The sequence below is a fragment of the Rhincodon typus genome, unplaced genomic scaffold (assembly GCF_021869965.1).
Source record: "Rhincodon typus isolate 14 unplaced genomic scaffold, sRhiTyp1.1 hic_rhity00000645, whole genome shotgun sequence".
Classification (NCBI taxonomy): domain Eukaryota; kingdom Metazoa; phylum Chordata; class Chondrichthyes; order Orectolobiformes; family Rhincodontidae; genus Rhincodon; species Rhincodon typus.
In genome coordinates, this window is record NW_025966283.1 from 24,991 (window position 1) to 45,411 (window position 20,421).

General features: G+C 37.8%; 1 long non-coding RNA gene across 1 annotated transcript; it reads right to left on the reverse strand.

Moving 5' to 3' along the window:
- Positions 1–371: 371 nt before the first annotated feature.
- LOC125488387 lies at positions 372–11,434 on the reverse strand. The gene is made up of 3 exons (XR_007266302.1): positions 11,285–11,434; positions 6,997–7,109; positions 372–4,033 (listed from the first exon to the last, which is right to left on the reverse strand). It is a non-coding gene; the product is annotated as an uncharacterized LOC125488387 (long non-coding RNA).
- Between the last annotated feature and the right edge of the window lie 8,987 nt (positions 11,435–20,421).

Consider the following 20,421-nt stretch of genomic DNA (forward strand, 5'->3'; position numbering starts at 1 on the left):
TTGAGGTTTAGGCAAATTTCATAACACAATATTCATGTATATGTTGTGGGAAAAAAGGGAACAGGCACCAGCTCTGAGCATTTTCTTAGACTTTTCTGATATGTGGTAGAATATGCTCTGATGCCAAATAATGCAATCAAACCTATAGAAATTATTCTTAGAATTTAATCAAAAGCTGTGATCAGTTTCTGTAATCCAAGTTGCTTCTATTCAACCTAATAGTTTAGCATTTTTGTTAGGCTATTGAAATACTATTGAAGAAAACTTGGCTTCATTAGCATATGGAAGTAATTATTTGTTGACAAATCATATTTCTTATTAAACATGCAATGCTCAAGTTTGCAACAGAAGACTAATCATAAGCAAAAACATTAGGTGCACAAATGGAATAATGTTTAATTATTTGTACTCTAGGGAGAAAGTGCCCATTTCTGAAGATGATTTTATATATGTGTAGTCTTGACACGATGCAAATATGCTTCTATAATCCTTAGAGAGTTCAATAGTAATTAACAGACAGATCACAAGGTTGCACCTTGTGCATAAACAGTTATACAGCTGTATTTTTAAATAAAAATCTGCTGTGTTTAGGTATCATTAACTCTTAAGCCTTATATAATCTGTAGTTGAATAGAATATATTGAATTAACAAAAGGCATGATATATATCATTTAGTTATTGACATTTGAGGGCTGAAGCAGTACACTATTGATCCAATAGTTGCAGCCTGATTAAGAGTGTGTTATAATGCACAAATTTGTAGCTTGAATATTATTACATTTCTGAGGTCAATTCTGTAAACCAGGTGCCAATTTTTCAGGGTATAGACTGAAAGCTGTGGTCACTATTAACTAGACAATGTTTATTTTGAGCTAAGAATTCTTTTGACTGGTAAAGGCACCAACCTGTCATTTATAGTGATGAATAGCTTATTTTTGCTCATAGGAACACCCACTGCCGTGTATTGTCTGTTGGAGTTAATGTGCAGTAGTGAAATTGACTTCTATTTCTGAAAAGAAATAAGCCTTCTTCTGTCTGATTAGGGCTTTAATTCAAGTATCGTGTAAAATGAAATACAGAGATCAGTGTTATCACTGGGATTTCAGGAAAGTGCAGAGGTGGTTGTATTGTGAAAATATTTTCATTTGAACTAGAAAGCCTTAATGGTACAATCATTATAACTTTTGACCTTCTAAGCAGGTTATATTTGGAAATAAACAAATGAAGCTGTTAAGCTCTAGTGTCAAGTATTGTTCTTATGGATCTGTTCTTGGAGATTGGAGCAATTTCAGATGATCAATTAAGTGTATTACATAAAAAGCATATTTGTGCAACATTAGATTATATTGGCCTAGATCTTATTTTTTTTTCTTGTCTATCGGTATCAAAGAAGAAGATGACAGTGCTGATGATGTTATAAACCAGATACATTTCATGCCTGACAATTCTCTGGTTTTTGGGAATATATATCTAGGGAATCCTACTGCTATAGCCCATACAAGGACTATGATCTGGTATCTTGCAAATTGCTAGACTTGATAACTCAAAGCAACATAGTCATGCAGGAGTTATGGTCATTGTCATGAGTGAAACATTAAATGTACCGGATGGTACATTCTTATGTGTTTTTCATCTAGTTCATGGCAGTTGAGTGACTACATATTTTTCCAATATTCTACCCTCCTCTTCCTTTGGCCACATTTGATACAGTAGACGTTTTAGGTACTAGTCAATATTATATAAAATATGTGAGTAGTGGCGGGTGATATATAATGTCTACCTTGTTTTGATCAGTGCAGCTCTAGACAGTACATTTACCCAGAGGCATTAAATAGCTTGAAATCACTTTTTTATAAGCTTGCAATAATGATGTAAAATCATTAATCATTCAGTGTGAACACCATTGTGCATTCATACCTTGAAAAGACTGACAGCTAAAAACTCTCGTATTTGATTAAGAATATTCTTGAATGTTACATTATATTCAAATTGTGAAAATTAACAGATGCATTGAAATGATTTCAAAGTACAATCTGAGTTCTAAATTTGGTTATAAACTGTAACACAGATTAAAACATTATTTGAACCCGTTGAATGCCTTGTGAAGAGTAATTTCACTGATAAGCTACAATGTTCATTTATGTTGTAACTCTCCTCTTAACTCTCTCTGAACTCTGTGCCTTGCTCTATCACTCTCTCTTTCAAAAGCCTTATAAAATCAAGCCTCTTAACCCCATCTTTAGCAGCTCGTTAACTTTTCTCTTAAGTTCTATGTATTTATGAATTTTCCCCATGTGAAATAACCTTGGATACACTTCTCCGTTAAAAGTGATATGTAAAAGAAAATTATAGTTATGATGGGTAACATTCCCATGAAAAATAATTGGCACTATTTTCCTTGAGCTCAATGTGTATAGGCTGAGGTTATTGGGCGTCTGTCAAATTTTAATTAACCACTGAACTCAATGTAACTATCCCAACAGCACTCTAAATTAATGGTTTAACATATGTTGATATTTAAAAAAGAACTCATCTATTTCCAACAGATTGATTAAGCCTTTTGATAATAAGTACATAGCAAGTTGTTGTGACGTAGCTGACAAGATTGGTTAAGGCCATATCTCTGTTGTCCAAATTAACATGTAGTTAATGCCTTGTTAATGGCCTATTTATCATTGCTTAAATGTACATAGTGATCCATGGTTGGTGTGAAACTCTACCCTAAAATGTCACATTAAGTGCATCCATAAAAATACTTGCTACCTTAACATGATTGTGCCTTAAATTATATCATTAGCCTGCAACAGGTACTGCTCTATGCTATAAAAGAGAACACCTGGACCAGTATTAAAAAAAACCGGTCATTTAAAAATTCTGTTACCTGTGATGATAGGAGTAATAATTGTGAGCAATCTCATTGCACAGACAGAATTTCATGGCCTCTTGTGTGAAACTAATTCCACATGTGTCCAGGCTGGGATGCCATTGGGTCTCCAGATTGCAGAAAAAGTTTGTCCTATCAACAGCTTCTTTAAAGTAAAATGAACCTCTCTGGCTGTTGGGCTAGTTAAAATATGTTTGCAATGAAGTTCTTGGCTTCAACTGAGAAAAGAGAGCAAGATATATTGTACATAGTGACCATTATTCATCTGATCTTGGTCTCCACTTCTCCTAAATGCTTGTTACCTCTCACCAACTCTTAGTTATTTCCAAGGAAAATTATAATGTAAATAAAACTTGGTCAGACGCTGTTTTGAGGGTAGCGCATGTACCCTCACATATTCATATGAAATTAACAAATGACTTTTCCTGTTGTCCTGTGCAATATTTAACCCTAAAGTGACTTTAAAAAGAGATTATCTGATTGTTATCTCATTGCAGTTTACAGGATCTTGTAGTATTCATATTGTCTGTTGCAATTCCTACAACATTGTGTATTCTTTAAAAAAAAGTTATTAATTGTCTGCAAACCACTTTGGGATGTATTGAGGCTTGAAAACTACCCTATAAATCCACATTACTTTTCTTTCTAATTTTAATTGTTTCAATGTTAGCAAAGCAGACTCTCCCACTGACTTTCTATAACATTAAAGCTGAGTGGTTTTTGCAAATGAATGGAATTCTGCGCACATAGTAACATGCACGCAAAGAGTTGTTTCATTTTTCTCTGTTTGTAGAACAATATAAGACAGGTACTATAACTCATGACTGTTGATCCATTATTGTTCAATGCAGGTATTAGTCTCAAACTGTGTCTACACTAAAAGAGGTCACACTGTATATAAAATCAAACAGAAAATGATATATTCAAGTATACAACATTGGAACAAAAAAATTGAATTTGTGTGCTGGTTTGACAATCTCACAATGTGTACTGAATAGGAGTAGGCAATTGTGTAAACACTTGGAGAGTGTTTTCAGTTCAGATCTCAGTATGGTGTTGCTTGGACAATTTGCCACTGGCAGCATCCAGGTTGTACTCTTGTCATAGCCATCAACATAAAGAAAGTAAACTGCATGCCTCTTGTGGTGTCTGCGAAACAAATATCCATGCATCACCAGACTGCCTTTAGACAAGAGTGTTAAATTCAGTATTGCGTCCATATTGCACCTCCAAGTAAGTAGCACAGTGAGAGCCCAAACAGGGAGCTCAGAGCTCATTGGTCTTAAGTCTCTCATTTGAGTGCAACTTTCATGTCAACTTTAACCACACCATAAAAAAACAGCATTACTAAGCTGTACTAGAGTGCAACCACAAGTGTAAACAGCATGAAGGCTAACAGACATTGTTCTAAGCACCAATGTTGAAACTGTCAGTGATTTATTTCACAGATACATTTTCTGAATCTAATACTGCTCCAAGGAGGCAATTCTTGCCTCTTTGGCATTAGTGAGGCTTAATTTATCAATACACAATTCAGCTGTTAAATAAAGTTTAAATATTTCCCTTTACCACAGTAAAGGCCCAGCTTGCAGTCTGGAATTCTACCCAATGGAATCACTATTCGTGCTTTTATTATTTTTACTGTTTCTCCTTTCACTCACTGTAACTGGTAATTTCAGGGATCCTTTGAAGGTGTTTAGTGATGATTAGTACAGTTGAGCTTCGATAAATGCTTAGGTATTGTTAGTTACATTTTAATGTTAAAAGAGAAGTGATTTTGTGCCCTGGTGTTCTGTACTTAACATTAGGTATGTGTTTATCTATGGCTGACTGTGCTATGTATCAGTTTGCATAGTTTTAAAAATTTAATGTTTAGGCCTGGAATGTTAAAAACTGTGCAGACCAACACTTCACACCTTAAAAAGGCAAAGCCCAGCAATGGTATTTTATCCTGTTGCTGCGTTTTGAAAGGAGCACAGTTCAGTGTTTGGAGGCACTGGAATGCCATTTACTTTATTAAATTTGCTGTAAGAGCAGGCACTAATGCTAAAATAATAAAAGCAGACCCATTTTCCTCATAAATCCTATCTAAAAATATAATTGTGCCTTTTGGAGCTTTGCACCACGTGGCTAAATGATATACTGTATCTAATCTACATATCTTTGTATGTCTAGTAGCTAATAAATTCCTTCAGCAATGAGATGTTTTTAATAGGGCAAAATGCACTTTCCTTCTTCATGAGCATTCCATCCACCATAGTGTTAAATAATTCTATTAGCAGCTAGTTTATTACAATAACAAGACAGTGCTGTGAGCCGTGTGTTGATAGAGTTCTATCTTACAAACACGCAAGTATGGATGTATTTTAGATCCATTCTCAGCCCTCCTACATCACCACTCAATTTAAATATTCCTCAGCACCCTCCCAATAAAGTTGTAACATGATGTCGTTGAAATAGAATAATTTTCTTCAATTGAATAAAAATAGATACTTGCATTCACTTTTAGATCTTTTACTTGTGTTTTTATTTGTAGACTCAAAAAATAAAACTGATATATTTCTCATACCATACCATGTACTAAGTATTATATTTTAAGAATACTTCTGCAAAAAGTCCACAGGTTCAGTATTTCTGCAAATGTTTGCAAAGAAATAGTTGCTGCTGAACATTAATATGAAGGTAATAGAGGGAATATTTTGTGTCAGTTCACATTTCATAACACCAAATTAGGCAGAGACAGACACAAACGATAATATTTGCACAGATACAATATTAGGAGATTATTTATGTTGTATTTGGTTTAGGGCAGAGATGGATAATGTGCATAAGACTCCTGATCTATTTGAACATGATACACCTTTAAGAAAATTTGACCTTTATCATATGCACATTTGTGTAATTGACATGGGGCTGTTATCTGGACTTTGTTTCAGTTTGATAACGAAGCAAATCTCAGGTTTTGATGCCTGCGTGTCCAAAGCTTCAAATAACTTATTTTAAAAACATAATTTAAATGTTGCAAGAGCTTTCTTTAAAAATGACAGAATAGGCTTGATACAAATAACTTAATTCTTTTAGCTGAATGGCAATTTGCAAATGTATTACTACTTATTCAATCTAATATATATTTATCTTAGTATTTCTTAAATGTAGATTTTTGCTTTCAGGTCATCATATAAAATGTACACTAAATGCCAGCATTGTAACGCTTATTTTAAATTCAGTCTGTTTAGGTTGGAACTAAAACTGGGCTAAATTTTCACATTTAATTTATAGAGATGTTGGTCTTAATGCAAAAAGAGTAAATGACTTGGATCTCACTGGGAAAGAATGTTCTATTTTTGTTCTCAGTGCAGCCACATTTTTACAATTATTTTGTGCAGAATGAGGGTTTTTGATATATCCCATTCAATTTATATATTTTCATTAATGAGATGAGAGTTCTTTCCTTTACATCTCAGGTCTTTTTCTACTTTTTGAGTTTAATTTATTTCATCCAGGGCAAGAGGTCAATGATTGTATGTTCTTTTCTGATTTTAATTATTTCACATTTAGTCAACCGACATCTCTTCCTAACATGCAGCTTGAAAATGGAGGGATGAAGTTAAATAAAACAAAAATCAGATGATCCAAAAGGAAGCCAAGTATCCCACACCAGCCTGACATTCTCCTGCCCACACATACCTGCAATGCTAACTTCCTAGTGTCTGGACAGGAAAGGTTGAAAATACCTCCTCGACAGCTGCTGGTGCAGAATCTGCACTTGTGTCAGCAATCGGGTCAAACTGCGTTGGCGCAAACAGTGTTAGTGTTGTTGTGCCAAGCCAAATATTTTGCCCACTGGGTTTTCAAGTGAAATGAAATGAGAAGTTTTAATTGAAAAGAAGAATTTCTGTTTTCTAGCCAAAATTTGTGTGGCGGTTTAGTAACTCGTAGATAATTAAGAGCACATATTCTTGGTTAACCCCTCCAAGACTAATGCAGCTGATTTTCCTGAGAACCTAAACAAAATAGAGGCCTTTTGTTGTAAGCACAAATGAATAAAAATTGAAACAATTTCTCTCAATTCCCCGTTTTCTCCTATCATTTATTGATAGCAACCAACTCACATTTGGGTATAGATCCAAGTAGAGGCTTCTTCTGGTTTCCTGTCCACATTTGATATGTAATTCCATGGAGTAGGGGTCTTTTTACCTTTCTGTTGACTGGTAACCAGATGAGACTGTAAGATATAGGAGCAGAAGTAGGCCATTTAGCCCATTGAGTTAGCTCCACCAATCAATGAAATCATGGCTGATCTGATAACCTTTAACTCCACTTTCCTACCTGTTTCCCAAATCTCTTGATTCCCTTACTGATCAAAAATCTGTCAATTTCAGCCTTGTGTATACTTAACAACCAAACCTTAAGAGCCCTCTGTGGTAAAGAATTCCACAGATTGACCACCCTCTGAGAGAAGAAATTCCTCCTAATTTCTGTCTTAAATGGAAGACCTCTTATTCTGAGATTATTCACTCTGGTCCTGGACTGTCCCACAAGGGGAAATAACATATCTGCATCTCCTTATTAAGCACCCTGAGAATCTGGTATGTTTCGTAAAGTCAGATAATTGCCAATTGATCATTCATCATGTAGCATGGTTCATCTGACTACATGGAAAATAAAGTTGGATGGGATGTAGCATGGGCAACCAATTAACACCTGTCCATAGCAGTGCTTCTCCCCCAGCATGTCTTCTATCTCCATTATATTAAAAAAGATCTTCCAATGAGTTATTTGACAATAACAGTTTCAAGGATGAACTCCATCATTAACCAGAATTCAAATAACTTATTATTCACCAGGAGTGACTAGATTATAACCAAGATTGAGAATCTTCCAGGTTCTTTTTTTATCTTGGGGATTGAGCAGGTATCCTCTTACTTTTGATGCTGGACTGCCAACATTAATGTTATTAGTTTATATCTCACCATAGCCATTTATGAAATTGACTTCAATAAAGCTGGTAATTTAGGGATTAGCACTAAAACAATCAATAATATCACTTATGTTTTCTGGAAATAAAACGTTCAAACTCCTATCTGATGGTGTCTACGCAAGGTTCCAGTACTACATCACACAGGCCATTTTTAATCTCCTCAAGATAACTTAATGTTGCCCACATCCTGACAAACATTCAGAGACCTAAGGATCCTTCCTTTTTGTCCCAAATCACAAAGTGCCCTAAAATAAGTGGCTACCAGAATATTGTCCATTCAAAACCAATCCAAGCTTTTGCATTTACCCCACTACCTTGCTAGCAGTGGAATATGGCCACCTTATATGGCCTTAGCCAATGTTACCACATCTTGAAGGAGTGTCCAATGACTTGATCGCTGACATAATGACATCATTGTTTTGCTACTTCCATCTGTTGCAAATTAGTTGTTTTAAATCACTGCTTTAAGTTGCATACACTACCATGTTTGGGGCAGAGTTGAAGAAGTTTTCCATTGCATTTTCCTGTGTTATACCTGATCTAGGAGATTTTAATGCTATTGATGGGGCCCCTGAAAATGTTTTAAATGCAAACTGTTCCAATCCCCAGACCTGACCTAATCTAAGACTTGCATTATAAATATTTGTACTGCAGTTGATATAATGCTTGTATTAGCTCAGATTTTCTTTGCTGTCTCAGAGACCAATAAAGGTTACAGGCTGGGCTTCAAGTACAAGTTTTTGAAAGTGTCCCTTGAGTCCTTAATTCATCAATACAGTTCCTCCACTTTTCAAAAGTGCCAAGTCTTTGTATTTGTATGACAGAACCATACCAAGCAATTTGCTGCCAAATCTACAATTTTGAGTAAAAGGTGAATTTGGCACCAGTGTTCAGATGGAATATACAATTGGCAGTTAATGCAGAAATGCATTTGTATTTTCTATGTTCCAGCAAGTGCCTTGCTTGATGCTAGCAAGTATGAGCCACTAATTTTTGTTCAATGTAGGATTGCTACAATGCATCAAAGTTTAAGTTAGTGGGCCTCTTATGTGATGAGACTACTGCCAACACTCAGCCATTGAATGGGATGTGCCTTTTGTGATATCTAAGAAAACACTGCATTGTCTTTGAGGGTGATACTCTAAAGTAAATTGTTTGCCAAACAGATTTTGATTGCATGGATCCCAAATCTGGGTAATACTGCTTTTTGACTATACTGCTAGTTGCATAGCTATAGATGAAGATATTGATTGCTCAGCCAGCACAGGAACTGAACAAAAGGGTTCAATACATCTATAGAGGCATGTAAAAATAAGAAAGAAATCTCCAAAATCAACCAAAGTTAAATTGTCTAAGGAAAGAAAGAAGTGAGACCACCTGGTTTACTGAAAATGAATACAGAAATACTTGTGAATTTCTGTTCAAGTTATGGAGATAAAACAACCTACAGGTTTGACTATTAGTTAGCAACCTTAATAAATAAGAACACTTGCCACACTCCAGTTAAGTTCTATACACTGTGACCAGGTCTTGAGACACAATTTCACATTACCAGCAATAAACCAGATAAGCATGACTGTACCTGAAGCTGTGTGAATGGACTGTTCAGGATGGAGAGCATTTCCATATCAAACAGCCACATGTGCACGGCAGTACAGTAATTAAAATGCAGTGGTTAAGTCTGTCTGTACTGGCATTGAGATAGAGCGTTGTTGAAAGTGACTGCAGTGTGCAGGCGGTTACCCTGCTGCATTTTTCTCCAAATACACTTATAATTTTCTACAAACATTAATGCTGGTCCACGCTCTTCTGTGGCTGACTTGCTTACAATCCAAAACCATTCAGAGTTGAAAGTATTTTTCTGTATCAACCCTCTCATTGTGGGTTTGTGCATTGACTATTTTTATTCTGCTTGTTTGTATTTCTTTTCGCTAAATTAAAATGAGACCATTTTCTGGTCGTGTTGAAAGAGTTGTTTCTTTTCATTTGATTTATTCCCCTTGAATTCCCCCTCCCCATTTAGAAAGTACTGGTGTGTTATCCAATTACTGTTACTGGTGTGTGGTGTGATATCATTGATATTATAAACAGTCTGTGTCAGACTTACTGAATGAAGGAAATCAGTTCTTGGTTACTTCTTGAAGAAAGGACCTAAATGTTGTATTTAGTGGCATGAAGTACATCACTTGAAGGGTACTAACTGTACAAGGTTAAACCATAAATAAAAACACTAAGATATATATAAATACAGTTTTCTGTTTTTATCCAGATACTTTATTTTCATTACACCTTTTAAAAAAAACAACTAATGTCTCTTATTACTCAAAAATTAATTCACTGAGGCGAACCCACCAAATTGTACTGTATTTAGAACTTATGAAGTGATTCTTTTAAAAGTACTTAATGGTAACTGATTGCAATTAACTATTACCCAAAGTCTCTTGTTTTAAAAAAAAGTGATTTCCAACTGAATCTCTGTTATAATTGGCAGAGAGTTTAGTTCGTGATAAAAAAAACTGCAGTATGTAGTTCCCTCAGTGCATGCTTTTGACTGTCAGCTGTATTTTTTATGTGGAGGATGGGTTAGCAAATTAGTTTCAAGAATTTTGCTTTTATCTTCAAATCCTTGCATAGACATGTCCCACTCTACCTCACTGCCTTCTCCATCCCTTGAGTTAAGCTAACTTGTTGCTCATTCCTTTTGCTCCATCATTTGTGGCCACTCTTTCAGTTACTTTATCACACACACACCAATTTCTTCTATTCTTCCCTTTTGCTTATTGTCTGTCATTTTTGTATTAGTTAATGAAGATGTTTGAATCATTTTAACATGTTAAGTGCCAGGAAATGGGAACTGTTATTAGCATGACTGGCATTAACTTTAATAATAACTAATGTTGTAAATAAATATTCTTTTATCAAATAAAATTACTTGATTTACATGAATGATGTCAGCAGAGGAGTACTAATGAAGTGCTGTGGTTTGCTGTTCATATGTGACTAAACTAGGAGTGCTTGCTGTCTCAAATAGAAAACTGTTCTTTTTCTCAGTCTTACTATTTGTGTGAGCGTAAAATTCAAGAAAACCAAAGCCCAGTTAACTATTCTGTGTAGGCCTTCACACAGAAAGTGGGAACAATTTGACTCTGGCCTGGCGTGGAATGTGTAGTGATAATTGTAACATAGTGCATCATGCACGAGATAATTATTTTCTGATATGTTTTATAAATATTATGCTTTGAATGAATTCTAAATCCCTCACTTGGAGCCATTCAATATAAAGTAACATCTTTATAATATTCTGTCAAATACTGAAGCTAGCAATGATAAATACTTTCAGATCCACAGTGCTATTACGTGTCTGTAAATGAGCTGTTGCCTGGCCTGACCAAGAGAAAGAGGAACACAAATTTTCTTACCTGAATTTAGCTGACAAGTTGCTCCTCTGTAAGGGAATGTCTCCACTTCTCCCTGACATCCAAATGTATGATTGTTTCCAAACATTTCTTTGAACAGTGGCAGTACCAGAGGTGAGAGGAAGGAGTTTGTTAACTTGATCTTATAGTTTCATGTCTGTGTGGAGGAAGCACATCATTAACACCTAACCTTCAAATATAATTTTAACATAATGTACTCACACAGTTTACTGTGGAGAAATGGATGCAAATTAGTAAAAGGAAAACTAGGAGGTAACAGTGAGCATGGTAAGACTTGATGATAGAAAAGAGGCATGGAGGCTTTTGAGAGGCAGATCCAGACCATAGGTCCAACATACGTGAAGGCTTTCGAAGATGGAACCCATGGAAAGGTTGTGCACAAGTGGTTGGTGTCAGAGGAATTAAAAAGCAAAAACTAGAATGCAGAAACTGAGGAGGCTGATGAGGCCGTGAAGAAGTTTTGAAATGACTCAGGTTTTGAATTCTGTATCTTGGGAGACATGGGTTGTTGGTGAAAGTTGACAAGGATGTGGGATAGGTCAGCTATAATGCTGGATGCAGATGGCAGAGCTTGTTATGTGTTAGAATTTATTTCAGGCGTGGCTGTATCTCAATTTGAGGATGCCAACTTCTCAGAGTTTTCTCCATGGATCTTTATGTGACCGGACAGGCTGGTCCTCAACCCACAAACCTTTCAACACATAGGACATCCGTGAGGCACTGGGGTCTACATTGCTGGATTTGCTTCCTTTTCTTTCCTTCTCTACCATCTTTCTGCTTCATGATTTAAACTTTTGGACTCAAACTGCAATGCAACTTAACGGATAAGCTGCCAGTATTTGGAACGATTGGTAACAAACTTCTCCATTCATTAGTGGCAATGCTACTGCAAAGCTTCAAGGAGAGCTTCAGGTGTCTTCGAAGTGTCTTGTTTGTCCTCTCCTGGCGTGTTAGTCATTTGAGAGTTCAGAAGAGAAGACTCTGCAAGGGAGACACTTTTCAGCCAATTATACAGTATCCAGTCCATTAAAGTTAATTTTGTAGGAGTTTTGCCTGAATTTTTGTAGAGTTGGCTTCGACAAGGGCTCTAGTGTTTGACAGTCCTCCCATTGAATCTGGAGAATTTAAGTAATGTAGAATTAAGGAGGTGAGGGAGCAGTGCAGGCATTGAAAAAATTGGAGCCTGAAGGGAAGGCAAGTATGGTTGAGATTTAATTGGTATTGGGGTACAGTGAGAGCAGAAGGATTTAATCTGTGGTAAATGTTCTTGGGGATATTAAGGAATTGAGTTTGAAATTCAGTTCAGCTTGAGCACTGTAACTGTGAATCTTTGGGTTCAGCATAAGTAAACGTTGAGAAGGAGTATGGGGGCACAGTCAAAGTAACAGAAATTTTGCAAGAAATCAAAGTGGAGCGGCATGGTGGCTCAGTGGTTAGCACTGCTGCCTCACAGCACCAGGGACCTGGGTTTGATTCCAGCCTTGGGTGACTGTCTGTGTGGAGTTTGCACATTCTCTCTATGTCTATGTGAGATTTCACCAGGTACTCTGGTTTTTTTCCACAAAAATGTGTGAGCCAGGTGGATTGGCCATGGTTCATTGCCCTGTAATGTCTAGGGATATGCAGGTTAGATGAATTAGCCATGGTAAAATGCGGGGTTACAGGGATTGGGTGGGGGCCACTGGGTCTGGGTGTGATAGTCTTCAGCAGGTTAGTGCAACTCAATGGGCTGAATGGCCTCTTTCCATAAAGTAGGGATTCTATGATTTTATGATCAAGCAGGATGGCTTTGAACTCACCACTGTTAATTTGGAGAAAGTTCTGCCTCATCTATGATTTCCTGTCAAATAGTAATGAACCATATTAGGGGAAAAGAGAGAAGTAGCTTGGGTGGTATCAGTTTATAAATCAAAGTTGACTAGAAATCTATTGATAATGTTACCGAGGGGCAGCATGTAAATGGGATTAGAAAGGGTGAAGGTTGTGAACTTGATGAATAATTCCAAAACAGTGTATCAAAGCATTGATGATGCATCAACTTCAAGCTGAAATGGTAAATGTCAAGGCTTCTAACTTTGCTTGCTTGCCAAAGTAAGTAGTCTCACAGAGACATTGTCAAAGAGTTAATTATTAGTGGATCATATCAAGCGAAAGTGTCCTCTACAGTTCATCAATGGCTCTGTTGCTAAGTACCTTGGCCAAGTGAAACTGAGCCCAGCAGGCCAGCAAGATCCCAGATTCAATTCCGTCTGTGGAATTGTACCCGGCATAAGTTAGCACCTTCAAGGGAGGAAGAGAGAAAACTGACAAAAGTGTGGCCTAGGCATCTTGCCCAATGAGTATTTGAACAGGCTGAATACTGTAAAGAGCTTATCAGCATCTCAGCATCCTTTTTGGTGAAGGATAGCACCTCACTGCTGAGACTTTCCGCTTATATGCAGATATTTAAGTCACTAAGACCACATCTCATTCAAACTCTTACGTTTTGCATTGTAGTTAAGCAGCAACTACTGGTTTACATAAATTTGACATTCTTAATATCTTTTGCAATTGTAATAACATCCTTTGAATAAAAAGAGGCAGACATTGTTAGCATCAGTAGGATCTCCTTTGAATGTAAAAGTTTTAAAATAATGGGTTTAATGCCAATATCGGCCTGGCTTATCAGTATTGTACTTACATTATGTGGCATAATCCTTCCCACAAATATCCATACTCTGAGGGGCCATTTAGCAGTTACTGTGCAGCTGTTACACAACGTTTTAATTAACTCTTGCCCCTTTCTCGTAATATTGTGGTAAAACTGCCTGAAACGACCTGCACATTACTTATTGCAGACATTGCTGAATGATGTGAAGCTACCCTTCACTAACAGCAATGCAAATTCATGGGGGAAACATTATTAATGACACACTTTATAACAGGGGCTAGGAATAATAATAAAAGAAAAAAAATCATTTGAACACTTGTGTTCATGCCTCCTGAGAGTGTTTAAAATAATTAGCTTCTTTCCCCTCTTAAATAAGCATTTTTTTTGTCAACGTGTTCTGTTAGCACTCACTCTCAACCCAGCTGTATCAGCCTCCTGGTCAGATTTGACAATGCATCTATCTAATTTCTCCTTGCAAGTTGTGCTGTCTTGCATGTGGGTTAGACGTGAGGTAGGTGCCAATTCACCGCTCTTGTTAGTATGAAGTATAGTGGCTTCAGGAAGCAGACTCCACTTGAGTTGAATGCCCATTCCTTCTTTAAGTGATGAAGTAACCCTTTGAAAACCAATGCCACAAAATTCTATTTTGCAATTTTTTTTTGCCAACAAAGCTTCCTTGTCTGCTATTTTTAAATAAATTCCTATTTGCTTAAAATAAATAGTATGGGGTTTTGCACATGTCTACAAGCAGTCACACATACAGCTCTGCTTTACAAAACCTGAGAAGGATATGTAACTGTCAATATAACTCCACACCACAGACTCAGCATGGAGGAGGTTGAGGACTTGATCAGAGATATGCAGTACAACAATAATGCAGACGTTACTGTGGGAGATCTCAATCTATTCTTACTTTTAACTATATTTCATCTTTTGAAATATTCTTGAAATATTATGGGCCAAATTTTCTGGTCTCTGGATCATCGTAGAATAGTTAAATGACGGAACACTTGCATCGGGACACTGTGGGAGTCCGGACATGTGGAATTGCTTGGCAAATTTAAATATCTTTGCTCCCCAGGACCCTCCACAAATGTCTGACTCTGATGTAGTGTTGGAGACCTCAGACAGTCCCACAGTATTTGCCTCAGAGATGCAGAAAATATTAGACAGAAAAAAAAATGAACCAAATCCTAGTGTAACTACACAAACTCACATCTCCACTTCCCCAACCACTTTTCCCAGTGCTCTAACCACTTGATTATCCCAAACAACCTGATAGTCAGGTCAGGTCAAGTCAACCCTCCAGTCATCCTGATATTCAACTAATTCCCTATCAAACACCCCAATCACCCCTTCTATCCTGTTCCCCAACTAGACATCCCACCCAACTATCCTCTGACCCAAATACCCTACAACCACCCACGTACCCTCCTGACCTGAAAATCACCAAACTATGACTGACCCAACCTGACTATGTCCTCACAAAAAAAAGAACTGCAGATACTGAATATCTGAAACAAAAAACAAAATAGCTGGAGAAACTCAGTAGGACTGGCAGCATCTGTGCAGTGACCTTTCTTCAGCAGTAGCTGTTCTGAAGAGTGGTCACTGGATCTGAATAGTTGACTCTGCTTTCTCTCCATAGATACTGCCAGACCTACTGAGTTTCTCCAGCTATTTCTGATTATCCCTTAGATCACCTGACTACACATTCTCCAAACCAATTTGATGCAACTATCTTCTGATCTGACTGTCTGCTGGATTTGATTGAACAATAATCCAACTACAGCCTTGACTAATCCCTAGCCCAACCAACTATCCCGAACCACCCACTCAACCTGACCCAAAAACATCACTGACCGGACAGGACTACCAACCCCTGACTCTCTGCCCAGCCAGACTAAGCCCTGACCCAATGCAACAGTGGCCCAACCGCAGACTAAACCTGTTACCTAACTACTCACTCACCCACCAACCCACAGAACACACCTTCCACCTCACCCACAAACCTAGATGCCCTTTGCACCCACCAAATCTGCTACTCACTCACCTACCCTCACTACATGCCTACCCACTTGATTCATGCACCCTCCCTGTCCACCTCACTCAGCTACCTATCCATTTATTCACTGCACCCTTCTCGTCCACCGACCTACCTACCTTAGCTAACTGCCTACTTCAATTGTTCCTCACTTATCCATTTACTCACTCACATTCAGAAACTGGGCCCTTTAAAAAAAGCATTGTGCGCTATCTTCTGCTAGACTCTACTCTGCCCTGATGGACCTCACCTCACTAAGGGACACTGCACTGTACACTTATTTGACATCTGGTACGGAAAGAGCTCATGACAGTGTCAATTTGGAAGAACACAGCAGCAGTCTGTGCATTATTGCTGCTGCTCAGAAAATTCGGGGCTATATGTCTTGGGTAATCTGTTTAATGTTTAAACAGATATTGATGATTTGATTGATTGGGTAGCACTCAAGAAAGAATTCCACTGGTTGGTCTGTGTGGCAAAAACCTAAATGCATTGCTGCAATTGTATGGGGGCTTGGTGAGATTGTTTTTGGAGTACTGTGTGCAGTTTATTTTGCTTTATTTAAGGAAGCATATTTGCTTTGGAGGTAGTAAAGCAAAGATTTAGTAGATTGGGCAACTGAGGAACTTGTCTTATCATGAGTGAAATTTTGTGGAGGTGAGGCGGGGTGGCTCTTAGCTTGCATCACCTCTTTTTTGAAAGTTCTGCTACATCTTGTTATGAACGTACAAGCAAGGAACAAGAATAGGTCATCTGGCCCTTCCAGCATGCTCAGAACCTACCTCTTGCTTAAAAATATTTAAAGATTCTACATCCACTGACTCTTGAGAAAGGGATTTCCAAAGACTTGCAATCTCCTGAGAGAAAAAAGCTTCCTCATCTCAGTTTTGAATGAGTAACCCTTTGTTTTTAAACCATGACCCCCCTGGTTTAAGATTGTCCCACAAGAGGAAACAGCCTTTCATATCCACCCAGTCAAGTCTCTTCAGGATTTTATATGTTTCAATTAAGTCGCATCTGACTGTTTTGAACTCCAGAGGATACAGGCCTAGTCTGTATAGCTTTTCCTCATAAGGCAATCTGCTCATTCCAGGTTTTGGTGTAGTGGACATTCTCTGAACTGCTTTCAATGTGTTAACATCCCTCCATAAGTAAGGTGACCAGTATTGTATGCAGTACCCCAGACTCAATGCCCTGCATAACTGAAACATAACCTCCTTACTCTTGCATTCAATTCCCCTCACATTAAAATGTAACATTCTGTTACCTTTCCTACTTGCTGTACCTGCTTCATGTGTTGAAATCTCATACTTTGGAACAGAATACGTTTCTAGGGCTTGTGGCTGGTTTTCTTAGCAATCATTCACTTTGTGCTTACTTGGATATTCACAGCATCCTTCCTTTGCCTTACCACCAAGAGAGCAGGTATGGCAACTGTGCTATGTCAATGAAACACCTATAGAATGTGCAAGCAGATTACGTGACAAACACGTGGAACGTGCTCTAACCGAATTGCTATATCCGAAAGTCCATATGGAGTAGTCCTTAGGTCAGTCAAGGAGTACTATGCCCATTCATATATGGAGGTTGGTCTGTCCTCAATCAGGAAAGATGGTGATGTGAATAGGAAGTACAGAGGGCATGAAGGGATGCAGTTTTGGGGAATGGGGTGGTTCAGAGTCATCACAGGAAGATGCTGTATGTTGCAGTGGGAGTGGTAGACCATGAACATTGTTGGGAGACTGGTGTAGCAGCAGAATTAGAGTGATTATGAGGTAGCAGAGAGAAGTTAATTGCATTTACTCTTGTGGAGTGCAGAAAGTTATTAATCTCTTGTGGTATTGCAGTGCTTTCCTCCAGACCATGAACAACATGCTAATCCAGGTGGGTTGCTTCAGAGCAGATTGGTAGCATTTGATGCTGTGGTCTCATCTAGCAATCTTGGGGAAAGAGAACAGCTCTTTCTCCACCATTCCATCCAACAGGGGCTTCGACATCTTTGTTTGTGAAGCAGGGTGCCAACATAACTTTCTTAGCCCATGTTGTTCTGAATCGAGTAGCTACACACTAAGTGGAGATCCTGGCTTGCAGTTTTGGAAATAGTGTGCAGTTGGCGTTTAAACATGATATCCACAGGATGAATACATAAGGAAGGGTCCTTACATAAGGAAGTTCTGAGGAAGAGTCACCGGACCTGAAATGTTAACTCTGATTCTTTTCTTCACAGATGCCGCCAGACCTGCTGAGTTTTTCCAGCAACTTCTGTTTTTGTTCATGACTACATAGGTCCCAGCATCAGTTGGCAATTCCACTGCTGTTGAGTGCAAGAGGGATGCTGATGCAATACTTAATGACCCAAAGCAGCAGAGTATAGGGAGAAAAGTCACCTGGCCCCATCAGGTCACCGGAAATACTCCATGAAACTCCCCAAAATTGACATGTAGCCAAACTATGTGAAAATTCACCTCATGGTCTTTCCACAAAGAATGCTGTCCATAGGAAATTTACACAGAACTGGTTAAGTTTTCTATACACAAAATGAGTTGTGACATTTTTCCCTTGTATATATTATTATTAGATATCATTATTAGATGATAAAAGCCTGATTTATTTCATCCAGGCAGACACTTAACATGTGGAGCTCTGTTGGGTCACTTTAAACAAGCACTGCACCCTGTTTGGTCAAGTAGATCAAACCCTTTCCCTTTCGTGCAAACTACTGGAATACTTGTAACTCATGGAAAAAGTTTTAATAAGCAAAGAATATTGCTACTAAATTAGGATATTAAGAACAGAAAGATTTATGTACAGAATCCACTCAAAGCCAGAATTTCCAACTTAATACTATTGGATTAAGTTTGTCTGACAGCTTTGGTGTATTTCTTTTTTATGGATTTATGTTAAATATTATTTTTTTCAGTGAGCACATGTCCAATGACTAAGATCCTAGGTCATTCCCTAACATCCTACCCCATCGAGAAAAAATAACTGACTAGAAATCATTCAAACTGCAGCTTGTCCCTGTGCAGAACCCTGGCCTATTGCCCACCCTGGAGGTGTGATCTTGCAATAAAATCTTGCACAATGAATAGATCACTCCATCTGGACATCTTGCATTTTGCTGTGCGCTCTCTTAATCTTCTGCTACTTCAATGTTTAAAAACATTGGCCATTAAATTACATGTGGGACACCATGGTAGGTGTGTTTAACTTGACTGTATGACAGTATGTCTCCACTATCTAAAAGGAAGCACTAACTCATTTACAATAAATTACTCTGGTATCATGGTGGAATTATCAATTTTTCACGAATGGATGAAGAATGCATCCATGGCTAACCTGTGTAGCATTTCAATGCCCATAGCCATGTAAATTGAATTTTTGCATTTCAGCATCAATTTAACACACTTCCTACTTTGTAAGTTAATAGGAAGATTTTGCTGTCATCATGGCAACACTCAGATCAGAAAGTGGCAAAGTATTGTCCTCAATCTCACATTGGAACAAGCTATTCTGCAGTCTCTTTATTCAATGTGCTGCAGAGCCACAGTCTTCTTTCACAACAGTTGGCACATTGTGGAGTTTAGTCCAACATTCAGAAAACCAAATCACCCAAATATGTAACCGATTTGATTAATCCAAGGCTTGATTGCATTTCATTCGGGTCTGCTTAACTTTTGAGTTCATCAACTTTTGTCAAGTCTAAAGCTGGACAGGAGACAGAATAATGGAAAAAGGGTTTGGATGTAAGTTCTGCTTATTTCTACTGAAAATTAATTCAAAATCGGAGATTTCACAACTGGCACCTTCACAGCTTAGTGGTGAGATAAAAATATGGGAGAGGTGTAGAGGAAACAATTTTTGTTTTAATAATCAGAGTTTTGGAGCCCAGTTTCCATTTTAGAAATTTCTGGACTTAAGACTGGACTGGCTGGTCCAAAACCCAGATGAGAATAGATTTTACAGATGCAAGGAAGTGACTATGCTTAGATCATTTACTGTCATGTATAATTCAGTGAGCTGCAGTTTGTTGTTCTGTGAATTTGAATTCTCATTGATGTTTTCAATTACAGATGGAGCAGGGTATATTCCAGTAATCAACAAGGCGCCACATTGTCATTGTGGTGAACAATTACAAGTGAAAGCAATTATAGGCACAGTGGAATCCTCTCATGCACAATAGGTCTGGACAGACAGGGCTGGGGGGTGTGTTGCATGAAATAAGACTTGAAAACTTTGGTCTACTTATGTCAATGTTGAGCACGTGTTTAACAAAAGTGAAACTTGATACCATTTATATCAGGGAGGATACTTCCAGAAATTCTCTTTGGCTAGGTGGGCACATGTTTGGCTGTGTGCATGTATTTGCATCTGCACTTTAAGAAGGTCAAAGTATAATTTGCTGTTTTAATTTCTCAGTGGAAT